The sequence below is a fragment of the Ctenocephalides felis genome, unplaced genomic scaffold, assembly GCF_003426905.1.
Source record: "Ctenocephalides felis isolate EL2017-DRISC unplaced genomic scaffold, ASM342690v1 CF-g0.4_SCAFFOLD_03570, whole genome shotgun sequence".
NCBI classification, from domain to species: domain Eukaryota; kingdom Metazoa; phylum Arthropoda; class Insecta; order Siphonaptera; family Pulicidae; genus Ctenocephalides; species Ctenocephalides felis.
Window position 1 is genome coordinate 4,152,566 of NW_020539724.1, and position 16,670 is coordinate 4,169,235.

A 16,670-nucleotide genomic window follows, 5' to 3' on the forward strand; every position below is an offset into this window, starting at 1 on the left:
ACGAACGATCAAACGTAATTTTATATATCCACTTTTACTTATCAAATGTAATACAAAAATGCAATGAAGAAAATTGTTACAATTATTATTATTTTAAATATTATTAATTTTGTAAAATATTTTACTGCAATTTAAAACCCTGGCAACTAAAATTTTTCATCTTTTTTCATAAAATTTTATACGATTAGGAATATTTTTTTCTATTATCATTATTGTAATTTTAATTTTGTAAATTATTAAAAAATATGGAAAACGAAAGGGCGAGCATACCAAAGCGATTTTTTTATATATTTATATTATATCATTAAATGCAATACAATTTAGGGGGCGTCCATTAATCACGTGAGCGAGTTTTTAAGGATTTTTGGACCCCCCCTTCCCCTTGGTGATACGTGGTGATATTCAAAATTACCCCCCCTGCTCCACCAAACATTACGTGTATTTTTAGTTATGTGAAAAAACTGTAAAATTTTTAAATAAAGTAATTTTTTTGAAAATGTTCGATTTTTTAAAAAAAATCAGTTAAAAAATAAATACACGTGATATCTTACTATACCTCTTCCTCCCCCACGTGATATTTCGTGATTTTTGTCAACCCCCCCTCCCTCTAAAAACCTTACGTGATTTATGGACGCTTCCTTAAATATTTTTTTGTTATTATTATTATTAATTTTCTAAAATATTTTACTTGAAACAAACAGGCATTTAACCCTTTTTCATATACCTCATTTTCACACATTTGTTTATGACACATAATATAACCAATTTAATATTATTATTATAATAATAATAATCAATTTTGTAAAAAACATTTTACTATAAATGCAAAGATTTTATACGTCGAAAACGAAAAGACATTCGACCCAAATTTATTCATCAAATATTATAATAAAAAAAATATCTTGAAATGTTGTTATTAATTTTGTGGAATATTTCATTGTAGCAAAATCTATATATCAGTGATATTTTTCTCTGACTACATTTAAGTAGGGCAACTTATTGCGTTTTGTGTATTAAGTGGACTTCTAATTTATTATTTTGCAAAAATTTGCATTCAAAAAGTAATTGCAATAAATTTAATTTTCACCTATAGCTTTGTTGATTTAGGATTTCCAAAAGAGAGTATATAAATAAATATAGAAATATATATATAAAATTTGAAAAATAGAGTATATATAAATATAAAAAATAGATATATCTATGTTTGTGATTAATTTTTATTATAAATGAAATTAATATTTTTATCTCCAGTAATTCGACTCTGATTTTGATTCTTCATTATCGTTATCTCTTATCAATAAGGGGACTCTCCCTTCTGTTCCAGCTAAACTGGCGCTCCGTTTACAGATAATTTGTGCCATAAATATCCAAAAATATCTTGTGTGAGTCATACTTTTATAAAATTCATATTTTGTAAAAATATGACTAGCTCATTAAGACTATCAGTATTAGAGTCATTATAAAAAAGATAGGCCAACCTTTGGGTTGCGGCTTACAAAGCCACATCATTAAGAAGACATCACTAAAAGCTGATAGAACTATTAAGTTTAAAAGTATTTTCTTCATTTACCTTGATGAAGATTGTTATCAGCTTTGTCTAATATACTACAGCATTTAAAAAATGCTATCATAAGAGTTAATTTCTTTTTACTCAGATCAATAACTTAACTTTCTCAGCCTCATATTCCTTTACACATTATCTTACAATTTTTTGCCGGATTTCCGTTTCATTTTTGGTCATTCGAAACTCTTTCGTCTGCGTGCACTGATCGTCAGCAATCTGATCCTACCTGTAAAGTTCTCTATTTGACATCTCGTTTGTTTATTGCTAATCACCTGTTATATAATCCACCTTCTGGACAGTTTAAGACTTCTTATCGCCTTTCTTGGTACAAGAAGCAGTTTCAGTTTTCAGACGCCTCTGACGCGCGGTAGGTAAGATAAAATTCTGTTGGGAAAGACAGGTAGCGCTGGGATAATAAGTATCACTTTAAAAGATTTACATATAATGCTAATAAAAATTACCTACACATAAATTATTAGAAATCATGGAAAATAATAATTAAAGTAATTCTATTCATTTTATATACTTTTGATAGGATTATGCCATACCTTAGAAAAATTTGATGTCTGTATGTGTGTGCGTGTGTATGTATATATGTGGGCATACAAATATTTGACGACGGTTCTGAGACCACGGATTAGCCGGTTTGAATGATTCAAAAAAACATTCGCTTCTTATTGATGGAGAGACGAGTTATGAAAAATTTCATATTTCTCAAAGCAGGATTTCAAAGAAGTTTCAGCAATTTGCCTTAAGGCACAATGTCATGCATCACTAGTTTCTAGTAAAAAAATATCAACATTTGTGTGGAATAAAATCTTAAGGTCATTGAATCGAATAGCAAGTGTTTTTTTTATTCCCATAATAATCTTTAATTTAATGAGATAACTTTAATCTTCAAATAAAATGTATAAAGATAATAATTCACAGTATCTTATATTTCATTTGAGAAAAAGGTGCGCCGTTTACACAAGTATTTATTTAGTTCAGCTGAGATAAATTTCTGCGAATATTTTATTCTGAACAATGCTCCCACGCTGAATAATTTTTATGTACACCTTTAACTAATTGTAGTTTTATCTTTCATTTTTCAAATTTGTAAATGTAATTTGATATGCAATGCAGAGACCAAATGGTTTATCGTGTAAACCTTTGTATTTTGTAATTCCCAGCAATATTGCAACCAAATCTATCAATTACGAATGTTATTACATTTGAGTAGATCAACTTTGTCTATGATAAACATTATTTAATTTTAGAAATTATCAAGGTTGTACTCATCTCAATGATAGATAACAAAATCAGAATGATGAAATAGTAATAAAAAACTCAAAAATATATTTAATCTTTCGCGATAATGGATAACATTATTAGTTGATTGTATTTAGTTCCAGGAAATTATAGAAAATTATCTCATAAGTATCTTTGTAGTCGTAGTCATCGAGTGTGCAACTTAATAGCAATTTTGATCAGAATTAATTTTAAAATTTAATTATAAACAGGTTATTGTTTATAATTATATTATTATTTATCTCACGATTTCAACTTGTTTTATAGTATACTACATTATTTTGAATTTTATTATTAGTGATTGATTTCTTAGGCAGATCACGAACGGTTATAAAAACGACTCGAGTAATTGTGTTTTCCTAATTTGTTCAGATTTATAGTTATGACAGGATTTATAATATGATTTTGTACATATACAGTCAATTAAAATAGTACTCCATTTTTCTTAATTAATTAATTTTGGAAATATTAAAATATATATATATATTTATATATACATTTTTGTTTAAACATCTGAAAAACAATTAAGATAATACAGTAAAAAAACGAACTTACATGGAAATGATTAAAGAAACTTTTTTTAAAAAATATATGAGTCTTCTTGGAGTAATCTGTGGGCTATATATTTAAATAAATAAATAAATAAATAAATATGGTCACTATATTAGAGAATTTTGTACCTGATAAAAAGTTAGTTAACAAGCATAATAGGTTTATGGTTACATAGATGGTTATCAAGCAAATAAATAAAAAAATATGACTATAAAACCAGAAGTTACCAATGTTGCTTCTTCTTCAAATAGTGAGTACTCTTGAGGAAGAGTGAAAGGAAGCTTCCTCATGAAATATTAAAAAAAATGTAATTATCTGCGTTTCCTCTGCCAAGGAGAGTACAAATAGGTGTGTTAGTAACAAGTATATTAGAAGGCACTAATATACGATAGGTATAAAATGGATTTTGGAGGTCTGTTTTTGAACTAAACTCAGGCAATCACCCAATATTCCTTAACACAATGGAAAAATTACAAAGTTAATCTCTTGTTAATTGATGTTTCCATAAAATCCTTTTCATTTCCTCAAAATATTGATGTGTTTCTAATTTGTTTGCCATAATTGTCTGCCCCAATATCATTAGACTTATAAGTACATCTTTGATTCTTTATCTAATCTCGGATTCATCATAACAGTCGCCTGTTTGTCCGGACATAATGTCACTTGGACGATTATTATGACTAGGAAACTCATCAGTTATTTTATGATCTACCCATGTATTGTGTCTCCAGTCATAAGACTGAAGACGTGTGGCACCTGTTGAAGCCACCTACGATGAAAACCTTGGTAAAATAATCATAATAATAATGTAATAAATGGTAGTCTGCCCGAAGGCAGGTCCATGGTGTGAGAGCCACCACAATAAATGATTTCCTTGCTCTTTTGGGTTGACATGGGGGGCAGGGGAGTCTGGATGATGATTACGTCATAGGTAGTATTTTTATTTTTTTACATTAATTGCAAAATGTTTACGCAAGCATGGGGTAGGGGATAAGAGCTTTGCTTACTTTGGTGACAAGGGGGATGGGGGGGGGTAAATAATTGTAATAAATCTGCTTACGTAATACTTGAACGATCATTTATGAGATATATTTGCAACAATGTCCCAATGTCGTTTTCTTGATACCATATTACCAAGTTGGCAGGGGTGGATATTGAACCCGACACCTCATCATATTTTTAGCTCATCGCCTAAATGTAAATATTTTTTTTATACAACTGATGTTATTATTGTATGACTTTGCCAGTACGATGATTACGTTAGTGGTCGAACATGTAGTTCATTTTCTCTTTTTTTAACATCTTCCGGGTATGCGTTAGGAAACATATCTACCTGAATACGGAAAGTGCTACTAATAGGATCATATCATATCACGCAGTGTGTGAATTATCGTTCTGTTTACTCATAACACATGGGGAATAGAGAAATAATGTAATGGATTTATTAAATAAAAATTCTTCGTTAACTAACTAGCTGAAGGCGTGATTAGGTGATTAGTTTACCTACTATCACATAATTTTATATGGGTGTCCCAGAACTTAACGTCAATTCAAAACAGGGTGATAGTATGATTGCAGCTATCATAAAAATAAAAAAAAATAAAAAAAACTTAAGCATTTTGAAAAATCTGAGAAAATTTAAGTACAACCTATAGCTTCGGTCTGTGATCATTTTTTGGTTGTTGCATTATATTTTATTATTTTTGAATTTAAAATTTGAAATAGCAACTGTAAATAGCTTTTCTAGGACCACAGTCAAAAGTTTTTTACTTATGCTTCAGTGTCATTTAACAATTTTCTGTCATTTTTCTCTAATTTTTTCTCCCATTTCGTTCGCAGACAAAAGCTGATTATTCGTACTATTTAACTTGAGCATCCAAAAAGCAATTAAATCTGCGCTTCCTACTCTTATTTGCTTTCTCCAGATTCGAATAAGCGTATCAAGATGTTCATAAAGAAATAATTTGTAGACGAGTGTATTTAAAACATTTCCAAAGAACGCGGTGCAATTGTGGAATAGTGTCTCTGCGCCTGGCGCAAGCCGGAGAGATTATTCGTCACGCTTTCTAGGGACGCGTGTTATGTGATATGATCATATCATTAGTAACAAAAGATGTTTGCCTTTTCGGTTTATTAGTATGAAATTGTTAAATTTTGTAATTTTTTATAGTTTTTATTGGCAGAATTTTCGATTAATAGATTCTGAGTCATTTGCAAAGCTCTCTACAATTTATTTATTACATAAATCATCTTTACATATATATTTCATTCATATTTTACGTATATAAATGTTTAGAAGCCTCTGAAACGTGAAGATATGCAAACATTTTCGAATATCGGCCCATTACTATAACTTAGCCAACGGGAAGATAATAAACGTAACTTATAACTAGTGCAGCCATTGTGACTTAAACTTCCCGTACTTTAGATAAATATTCGCATAATAAAAATAATTAATAATTAATTAAAAATTGACCAATGATCAATAGCAATTGTTTTAAATATTTTCAATTAATTATTAATTTAATTAATTAAATACTGTATATATAGATCTCTAACATAAGTGCTTATATTTTGACGACGACTTGTATGTATATATAATTAAACAATACATAGTATATATAATCAAACATATATAAATAAAACCTAATCTTTGTCCTTAACTCATATTTCTAAAAATGATTTAACAAGTTTCCACCTGAATTACAACTCATTTTTTGTCTCTGACAATGCCTTTTATTATTAATTGCACATATAATTAGACGTTTTAAAATTTAAAATTTATATAAAATTGAAGGTTCTTTTAGAGTAATTTAAAAATGAGTATATTTTCATTAAATAAGTTTCATGAAATTTTTATTACAAAAGAAATTTCAACTGTCCACAATCATAATGTATTTTACTGGAGCAGTTCACACAGTTAACTTTTGCGTTGGGTCGCGATCTCGGGTCCGTAATCCTATTTCGACATTTCACAACTCGTTTTTATTCTTTTGGCAGCTTCTTCTAAATGACCAACTTATATGACGTTAATGTTATCATTATTAACTGGTTTGGTTTTATTTGGACAACTCATATTCTGTTAGAACAACGGTTATTGTTTTGTAAACACCAGCCTAGTTTAAAAATTACTCTGCTCTCTCTAATTTAAGTATCTTAAAAATTTGAGAAGTTAATTGAATCTATTTGATTGATAAATGCGCATTTGATAAATGATTTTGCAGATTGTTAATTATCAGGTCCAGTTTTTTCAAGAACCAATCTCACATTTTGCATCATTCCGCTTCGATTAAAATTTTGCAAAGTAATCATTATAACAGATAAATTCAAGTTTCTATTGAAAACGTACCTTGTCATAAAATTTATCAATCAATACTCAATATCCATCATGCAATTTTGTGATTCACTTATTTCTGAAAAAAAATATTTGTTTTAGCATTACCATACATCACTCATAAATCTTATTTGAACGCGATTTTTTATAAATAATTAGTATAATTAATTAATGTGAAAGAGATGTTATTCTAGAACAAATAATTTATAAAAAATATGAAAGAAAATGCTAATTATCTATATGGCAATTCATTGTGCACAATCTAAATAGAAAAGTTCCGTACGTTGTATAAGAGTAGAACAACTTTCTTAAACTCATTTATCATCATGATTGTTAATATTAAAATTCCATTTAAATCTCTTAATGTCTAATATGTTAGGCTTGGGACACCTGATAGAGAAAAACGAGTAAATCGTATATAAATATAAATATATAAATGCAAATATGAAACATTTTTGATATACTTAGCAGCCAACTCTTCAAATTAAAATTGAATAAAAATAAATTCAATTTTTCATTTCACAGATTATTAATTGGTTCATCGAGATCAAGTTAGATTAAATTTCTAATCAGGTTACTTTAGGCTTTATTCATTTGTTTTTAGTATGCAACACAGTATAGAAAAGCAAGATTTTAATGACGGTCGGGGTTACCAATTTCTAAATTGGATCTTATTTACTAATGAAAAAATTGAGATGCTATTGGTTTCTTTTCTCTCAAAACCTACGCCAACGCGTGTTGCTACCATATCTCACACAGTAGAGTCCAAGGTCTAAAATATTATAGGCTTAAGAAAAAATAATTTTCTATTTCCATGTTACCCACGTCTTATCCAGGTAGGCGTAACATGCGTCCATCTTCTGTTTCTAAATTATCCGAGCGATGCAGAACCGTGGTAATAAATATAATAAAGAATCTCTTATTCGCCTGTAGTCTGCCTTCATCATCTATCGGTCTCGGCTATCGAGGTTGAGACAATTCAGTAAACATCGTAGTGAATGTTTATTTTTTGGATTTAAGTAGAGCATAAACCACATATTAGACGGATTCGAATTATTTTCGAACTTCAGATTTAGAGAATTTTGTTCAAACGAGATGAGATGATAGGAAAGATTTGGTGGTAAGTGGGCCAGTGGGATAAAAAGAAATCTGGTTGAGATAGTTTTGTTATTTATTGCTTATGTCTTAAATGTGTAAATTTACAGCATAAATTTATAACTACGTTTTAAATTTCATTGTATAACTGGACTTATAATAATACTCTTCATTTTTTTTTTTTTTTTCAAAAATTTAGTATATTTTTTTTGCCTCTGTCCCAAGTGTTTGTGATTTTTTATTCTGATCTTCGGACGTTGATAGAATCATCTTGAGAACTGGAAGATATCTCTGATGGTGAGACTGGTGCAAGGAATGCTTTTTGATATTCTTTGAACGTAGTATGGATGTACGTGTTCGAACTATTTTGTTGGCTATATAGCCAACTCTCTGATTCCACGATCATGTGAGAGATTTTCTGTTTTGTCTCGTGAGAAAAATATCTGTGGTTTAAATCGAAGGCTTTAAGAGCAATGTAATGGTCAAAAATTACTTAATTTATACTTATGTGACAATTTTCAAAAATGCTAAAAAATTAAATCATTATCTCTACTTTATGAATGTACTATCTTTGGACCATCATAGTTTGATTTATATGCTTTATTATCAACTGAATCCTTTTAGTTCAGAAAAACCAAATCACTTTCAAACACCCATCTTCTTCTAAATCAGCTGTCTACAATTTAATAAAGTGTTTATGTTGTAAAATTATTTAAATTCATTTTTGAATTATGGTCAAGTAGCCCTCGGACCGGCTGTAGACTTTGACATGAGATTTATCCGCCAAGGGTCATCCGATGGGAAACGAGGCGCAGAGATTTTCTGTTTATTGGTCGTTGGTCAGTGTTTTTAGATTGACCCTAAGGTCAAAATCTGAATGAGGGGTCACATCAGAACGTGCGGTCAAAGATTTACTTAGGGGAGATCATGAAACACAAAATATTTCCGCATATATATATATATATATATATATATATAGTATATATACATATATATATTTGACGAAAAATATATTCTATAAATGTAATTGAAATTGAGTGACAAGGGTGTGTTTTATTGCATTTATGTAAGATGTGAATTATTTCGTAAAAGTGAAGGGTGCTTTTTATACAAAAGTTATCAAATTTATTAACTGCAGTTAGAGTTTCAAATATTTAGTGCGACAAACAAACTGATAATAAATTTAAACATATGATTTTTTTCTGGCTTTTGCAATTTTTATGTGATCAGTAATAGAGCAAAGTTCTTTTCTCTATATATAAAAATTAGATAAGATTTTTCCAAAGTTTAGTAACAAATATAAGAGAGTTGTGTTTGATTTATTTTAATGTTAAGTTATTTTGTTTATATACAAAAATGAGATAAAACTTCCATAAGCTAAGTCACAAATTTAACAAGTTCTAGACTCTACAATAGTTAGTAACCTTAGGAATTATTCTTGGTTTTGCAGTTTTTTTGCATGATAAATTTCAGAGCAAATCTGGTTTTTATATATGAAAACTATATAACATTTGCTAAATTTTTAACCACAAATATGAGCAAATTTTAGACATTAGAATTTTTTGTAACCCTTACGAGTTAATAATAAGGTAGATTCTTTATAAACTTATAAAATAGGCACGTGTTTTTATTTTTAGTAACACTTCAATATCCAATATAACATCAATTATTCTAATAATCATTTAATATTGCACACCAAATGTTTTTTCTTCTCGGTCAGTACACCTCACTAGGTCCAAAGAATTTGTGTGGGAATATGCATCAAAACAATACGATGATGATACATTTGTAATTCCAGTCAGCATCATATTCCGACATCCGAAATTCAGAATTCTCTCGTATTCACAAATACTATGTAACAAAATTTCCCATCATATATATCAAGGATACAAATTTACATGTCCATGATAAAAAAATACATTTAGTAATACAATATTTCACAACTATTAGATAGGCAGGATTGAAAAGTATTTATAATTTAAAAATTAGGCTTTGATTAATTCATGAGAAACTAGTAGTAGACTTACTTGAAAATCAAGTATTGGTAATATTTATTTTTATTTACTACATACTGCCAAGGGGGTGTACATTAATCACGTGAGGAAGGGGTCTAGTAAGATATCTAGTGTATTTATTTTTTACCTAAATTTTCAAAAAAAATTAGGAATATACTTTTTCATAAATTTGAAAAGTTTGTAAGTAAAATTATACGTAACTAAAAATACACGTAATGTTTGGTGGGGAAGAGGGGGTAATTTTAAATATTACTAAGGAGGAGGGAGTTCAACAAATCTCTAAAAAAATTGATCATGTAGTTAATGGACGTCCCCCAAGTGTACTAGGCGCTTTGATCGTTGCTGGGAAAACAATTATTTATGGTATAACATTTTCTAATGTCCTTTGCGTTTATTGCGCTATTATTTTCCTCCATAACGGACACGCACAAGTATCATTTGTTGACTAGATCATAGCCTGATTATCATATATCCTAATATTGCGTACAGACATAGGCTAATGTAACTGTCGGCCGCATCTTATAAGGCGATGCGTGATCGTGCTTACGATGGGATACTGTACACATCCGGCCCGACTTCTCATCCAGACTTCACAATGAACAATATGCGTCTCTTGCATTTGAGAAGAATTTCTTAGAAATTTTAATATTCATAATTTGTCTTTTGTTTTGACTTTTATCTTGCCAGGTGATGCAGGATTCCTTCGAATGTATGCTTCGAAGAAAAATTCTTCAAATTGATAAACACAATTATTTGAAAGATTTATCGCTTTATGTTATTGGTTTTTTATTTATGGTCAATTAATTATTAATGAATACCTGTGTTTGTGGTAAACGTTTCAGATTGGTATTCAAATCCGCGTTTCGATAACTTGATATTTGTAGAGATAATATCAGTTGTAACTTGAAGAAAATAAAGATCAAAATGTTTTCTCAAGTAAAAATGGGATCTCTCCGACATTTCTGCAATAAGTTAAATTACATTGTCACTATTAGCAAAAAGACATCCAAATCAAACATAGAAAGGACACTTGATATAGATGGTTGACGTGAATTATCATCAATAAAAAAAATTATGATACCTAATTATATTGTAATTTAATATTCTATTTATTGTATTAACTTCGCGATGGTGAGGAAATTGAGCCGCGAAAATTTGTCGAGACCTCAGTTTTTACCACTGAATCGCGGACAAGTCCTTCCATCAATATGGAAAATACCTTATCATGTAGATGATCTAGTTTAACTTTAAATACATCTTTTTATCAATTTTGTCCCTTTTTTCACCCCGATCATTGTCCTCAGTCGCCTCAGACAAATTTTCCCATGAGCCACATAAAAAGTGCTGAGCAACCGAAAAACACAAGAGTCAACGCGCGTAACCTCCTGTTTCCACACATTGTACGAACTCATGTACTCGTACTGTACATGATACCGTGGAAGATAAAAATTGTCGAGATGAAGAGAAGAGATGTAGTAAAAGATTATGTTATTATATTATGATCATATGAAGGAAACGCAAGCTGTTACAAAATACACACCTCAGAGGTGCAACGGGAGAATCACGGTAACACGAGTCAGCGCCTCTGGCTCGCGTTCGCCAGGGTCTCTCAAATTTTTTTTATCCTGAGCTTTGTTAACTTTCCGTAGGACAAGTTATAGTAATCGGCAAAAACATCGAAAATGAAATTTTTTATATATCTTTACGTTTCAAATGTTTCTGAACATTTTGGCATACCTTAGAAAAAATTGATGTATGTATGTGTGTGTCTGTGTAGGTGTGTGTGTGCGAATACAAATTTTAGTCGACGATTTCGAGACCACGGATCAACCGATGCGAATGATTCAAAATACAATCGATTCCTATTGATGAGGAGACGAGCTGATTGGTTTTTTGTAAAGACAGGTCGTATTTCACTGTTTATTGTGATCATGTCGGTGTCTTGATGTATTAACCGTTTTTAAATTTATAAACTTTAATGTGAAACAGTAAAAGCAGGGTATAGTATTGAGTTATTTCAGAGGCCATCCTCCAATTTATGACATTCTATACTTTTAACATGCTCTTTTATTAATAAGTGATTCAAATTTTTAAAATTGTGAAAATGGAATTTTGGTATTTTGACACAGCCCACTATTCTATTCATTGATGATTTTTTATTTAACTACTTTTTGTAGGCCTATATTATTTTAGGATGTTCGTGAAGATCATAATACATAAGATCATCATACAAGGTCTCATAAAAATAGTCAAGAAAAAAATCTACAGAAAAATTTTGCACTTATCTATATATTATTCTTAAAACTTTGACATTCCTCATATCAGTCAATCGGCTGCGCAATTCAGATCTAATCCATGCCGGATTTCGAGCATTATTTTAGAGAAAAAGATGTGTCATCTCAGCAGTTCCCTTGCAGGAAAAAACGAGTTTTTCTTAATAAAGTTCTTTTGGTCATGTTGCATTTTCACTAGAATCAAGTCTTGTGTCGCAATGCCGCGGATTATGATACCGGAATCCTTTTTTCTCTGATTTATGTGAGAAATCTTCATGTATTCCACGGATGACAATAGTTCTAGACCTAGATACTAGACCGTACCAATAGATCAGGTTACTGGACAAGATATTTTGTGACAAATTATGATATTTAATACAAAGGAAGATGAGAAAACATTGGACATAAGTTGGTTTATAAGGAATTGTAAAGTGATTTTGTTGATTTGTTAAATTGAGAAAAGAATTAGAGTCTGATTCAAGGGAATTATGGAAACGTTTGTGGAGAGATCCAATGCAGTAAATTTCAATTAACAATTCAGAAAAAAATACACATAGGTAGAATTGTAAGTGTATTTATATAGGTATATATACATATTTAAACAATCAATCAAAACCTTAAGACATATTTTATCTAAATCATTTATGATTTCCATAGAACTACAACCCACAATGATTTTCCATGTTCAAAAATTCGTTTCAAGAAAGATGTTTCAATTTCTAGAACTACATTTTATTGTATATTTAGATATATATCAAACACCTTAAATCTGAGAATTCCCAGCACAATTTTATCCTCGTGTTTCTACAAATTGTAGATACATATGTCAACATTAAAACGCATCAAATAAAAATGTTACAGAAGCAACTGTTATCTAATGTCGTTGCGTTCATCTCGTGTCATCTTTTCGGACATTTCAGCCAAAAAACATGAACAAGGCAAATACATTTTAATTCTCACAATTGTAAAAAAACAGATTTGGTCATAGTTCAGGTTTTGATATGTCACTTGGTCCACAGAAGCGACAAGTGATTTCCTCGCGTCATTGTCGTTATAATAGTTTTTGTAATTAGCAGCTAGTGGAAAAATGGTAAATGGTAAAAATCTCCTGATAAAAAATGGAAATAACTTAATCATTATTTATAAGAAATTATTTAATAAATAAATAGTTAAAATTATATAAATATCAATAAAATATTGTGAATTTTATATCGAATGGAAAAACAACTACTGAGTTGTTTTTTCCAACATGCCCTTGTAGTATGTACAATGTCCCTTTTCGGGCGACTATTGTAAATTCATGAAATTTATTGATTGTCCTTTACTGGACAGTTGTAAATAAAAGAGATAATAATAAAAAAAATATTAATTAATTACGCAAGTTTGCACTAATTTGATATTAATTTTTAATTAAGTCATTTACCACAATGATTACTGATTTTAGATTTTTTTTAAAGAAGTCTTCTGCATCCAACAATTCTACAATGCTTAAAATTTAACAAATTAAAATATTTTATTAAAACTCGATACACTAATAATACAACTCGCATATTATATTCCAAAAAACATGTTGCCATTAAAACAACATGAAAGCTCTTAAAGACTGTGTTGAGAATCTATCTTGTTCAATATAAAATGTGATATATTTTTTTACATTTATTTATTGATACTTTTTTCATAACTTTAAAATAATAATTTTAAAAGAATGTATGTAGTGATTAATTAATTCAATTGTGATGTAATATCTAAAAATATCAGTTTTGCTCATTTATTAATTTGTCAATTTATTCATTTGATTTAATTAAAATCATGTTTAAAATTTAAATAATTTTTGGCTAAATCCGATCATAAAGGATTGCCTGATCTGAAAGGATTTTATTGAAGTTTCTCCAATTCATCAATAGGGTTTTATCAATAAAGTTTTGAATTTGCAACTATAAGGTTCTAATGTCTTCTTGGTCGGCTTGATATAAAGTGGTAGTGTTATCAATTTTTACTTGAAATTACAAATCTTTTCACAGTATAAGTTACATCACTATAAGAAATATCTAAAAATGATCTCATTAAGAAGAGAAAGGTCATCCACAACGGTTGCTTTCAAGAATTCTTGGTTTTAAAAGTTACTTCACAACAGCTCAGAGAACATTAAGAATACTTCAGATTGCTGTTCAAAAAGTGATTCTATGAATGTTTTAATTATCTCACCAGCTCTCGTTCTATTATAATGTTCACATTTATGCGCGTTTAATATTGCTCCATTGTCTTAATGGGCCACCGTTTAAACGACCGTTGTTGTTCAGTAATGTACTCGTAACAGTTTACGACCAGACATGGATTCAGAAAAATATATTTTGTTTTTGAACTGAACTCGTGCATGGAAAAATACTGGTTAAGCTTTGTTTTTACATAAGTAAAAAATTTGCAATTTGCAAAACACAATGTCATCTGTTTGTTTGTCGCCTTAAAAATACCTGATTTCAATTCGCATCGAAGGTAAAAAATTTTCAAGGTTTTTTGAAATTAGCACTGCATAACATTTAACTAATTATGGTTAACTTTTTTAAGATCCTACGAAAGAATAGAAGATGATGGTCGTGATGAGGTACCAAATAATATTTTCACAAAAAAATTAATTTATTATATTTAAAAGTAAAATTATTTTTAATTAATTTTTATCTATGAAGATCAAAAATTGGCTCATTCATTACTCTGAAATATTATAAAAATCCACACGAAAAATATAACATTAATCATTTGTGTAAGTAGATAAATGAGATGTAAGAGCATTTAATAAGCATGCGAGCGCAAAGGGTTAATATTAATTATCGACAAAGGGCAAGGAATTTTTAGAATATTTTGGATAATTTTTTCGAAATTGTATCAACTTTTTTAAAACATATTTTGCATTTTTTTAAGAGCTTTCATACAAGGGTTTATTAACTTCCCGTGGGGTTATCAATTTTTACATTTCTCGACGTTTTGGAGGTTTCTGAACATTTTGGCATACCTCAGAAAAAATGGATGTGTGTGTGTATGCATGTATGGATACAAATTTCCAGTCACGCTTTCGAGCGCACGGATCAACCGATTCAAATGGTTCAAAAAACATTCGATTCCTACTGATAGGGAGAAGTGCTGATTAGGTTTTGACAACGGTACGGGAAGTTCCAGCAATTTGCCTTAAGGCACGATGCCATACACCCCACTAGTTTTTATTATCAAACCATAAGTATCTAAAGTAAGTACCTATGCCTGACCCTTGTGCATACAGTTCCTTCTTATCGAAACGCTTTAGTCGCATCATTAACAAAACTAAAACAAGACATTAATCTGTATCAATTGTTTTTATATGTCCTTTACTCAAATTTCACAAACAAATTGCTTATCTCGATAATTATGATATTTACAAGCTGCACCATCTTCAGTATTTCAGCTTCATTATGCAAAGTCCAGTAGGCATCGCGTGTTACAATAAATCTTATAATTTTCGCTTGTTGACTGCATAACGGACTACTCATTTTTCTACATTCTTGGAGATTATAGAAAGTGCTAATAAATAATGCGTTGCAAATGTATTTATATCACGAAGCAATAAAAATCTGATGATGAAACATAATACCCGTGCCTTACCGCGCTGCTGATATCAAGAGCGACTCACACGTCGATGAATTTTGTTTATGATGTTCGCAGGTAACTCGAGTTTATCTCAAATATTTTTGTACTTTCTCAGTAGACGATTCGGAATTGATTTCGTTTTAGTTTAAGATTGTCTGCAGCTAAGGAATTACGATTCTGGCGATTAGTTAGTTATGCAATGCAGATTTTTTTTATTATTATTTAACAGCAATCAGATCTTAAGAGTCCTGTAAGTTTTTGTGCTAAGTTGACCTAATGCTATGTACTTGATATTAATTGGATCTGCAGATGGAAACTTAAACAGTTGTCTTAACTTGGTGTGATGAATTGTTATAACAATTTCTGTAATAGGGATCTTCCAAAATGTGCGAAATTCCAATGCAGGTATGTTTTTTTATACTTTCATTAGTCTTTCTATATCATTTAGCTACATACAATATTTCTGTTTTTTGTTCTAAATTTATCTTCTTATTATTAATTTGTCAGTATTTTGTACTAATCATAATTATTAAATTAATTCCATTGAGCTTTATGAATTCGTAATAGTTAAGTGGGTCCTCAATTATAGTTCATATTTTATACTTTTTTGTAATATGAATATTTTTGGGGTTTTGCAAACTATATGTATTGTGCCTTAGATTTTAATTTCTTATTATTTTACTTGTATAAGCTGAAAGATATAATTATGAGCACTTGTCTTTTATTGTCTCTCATTAACCTAAGATAATTTTTTGCGTCAATCAGTCATTTACGCAGTCGTAAAAATACTTCCAACCTAATATTTATAATTTTATGATAAAAATAATTGTTCTATTTAGAAAAAACCGACGATAAAACGAATCGCTTAGATGCATTTGTATGCTTATTGCGCATAACTGAAACTTTCAGATAAAAATAGCTTCTTCAATTTC

The 16,670-nt window shown here is 29.6% G+C and overlaps 1 protein-coding gene across 1 annotated transcript in view; it reads left to right on the forward strand.

Moving 5' to 3' along the window:
* LOC113382776 (ras-responsive element-binding protein 1) overlaps positions 1 to 16,670 on the forward strand; it is an 86,500-nt gene that overhangs the window by 33,579 nt on the left and 36,251 nt on the right. The gene's annotated exons all lie outside the window — the stretch shown is intronic.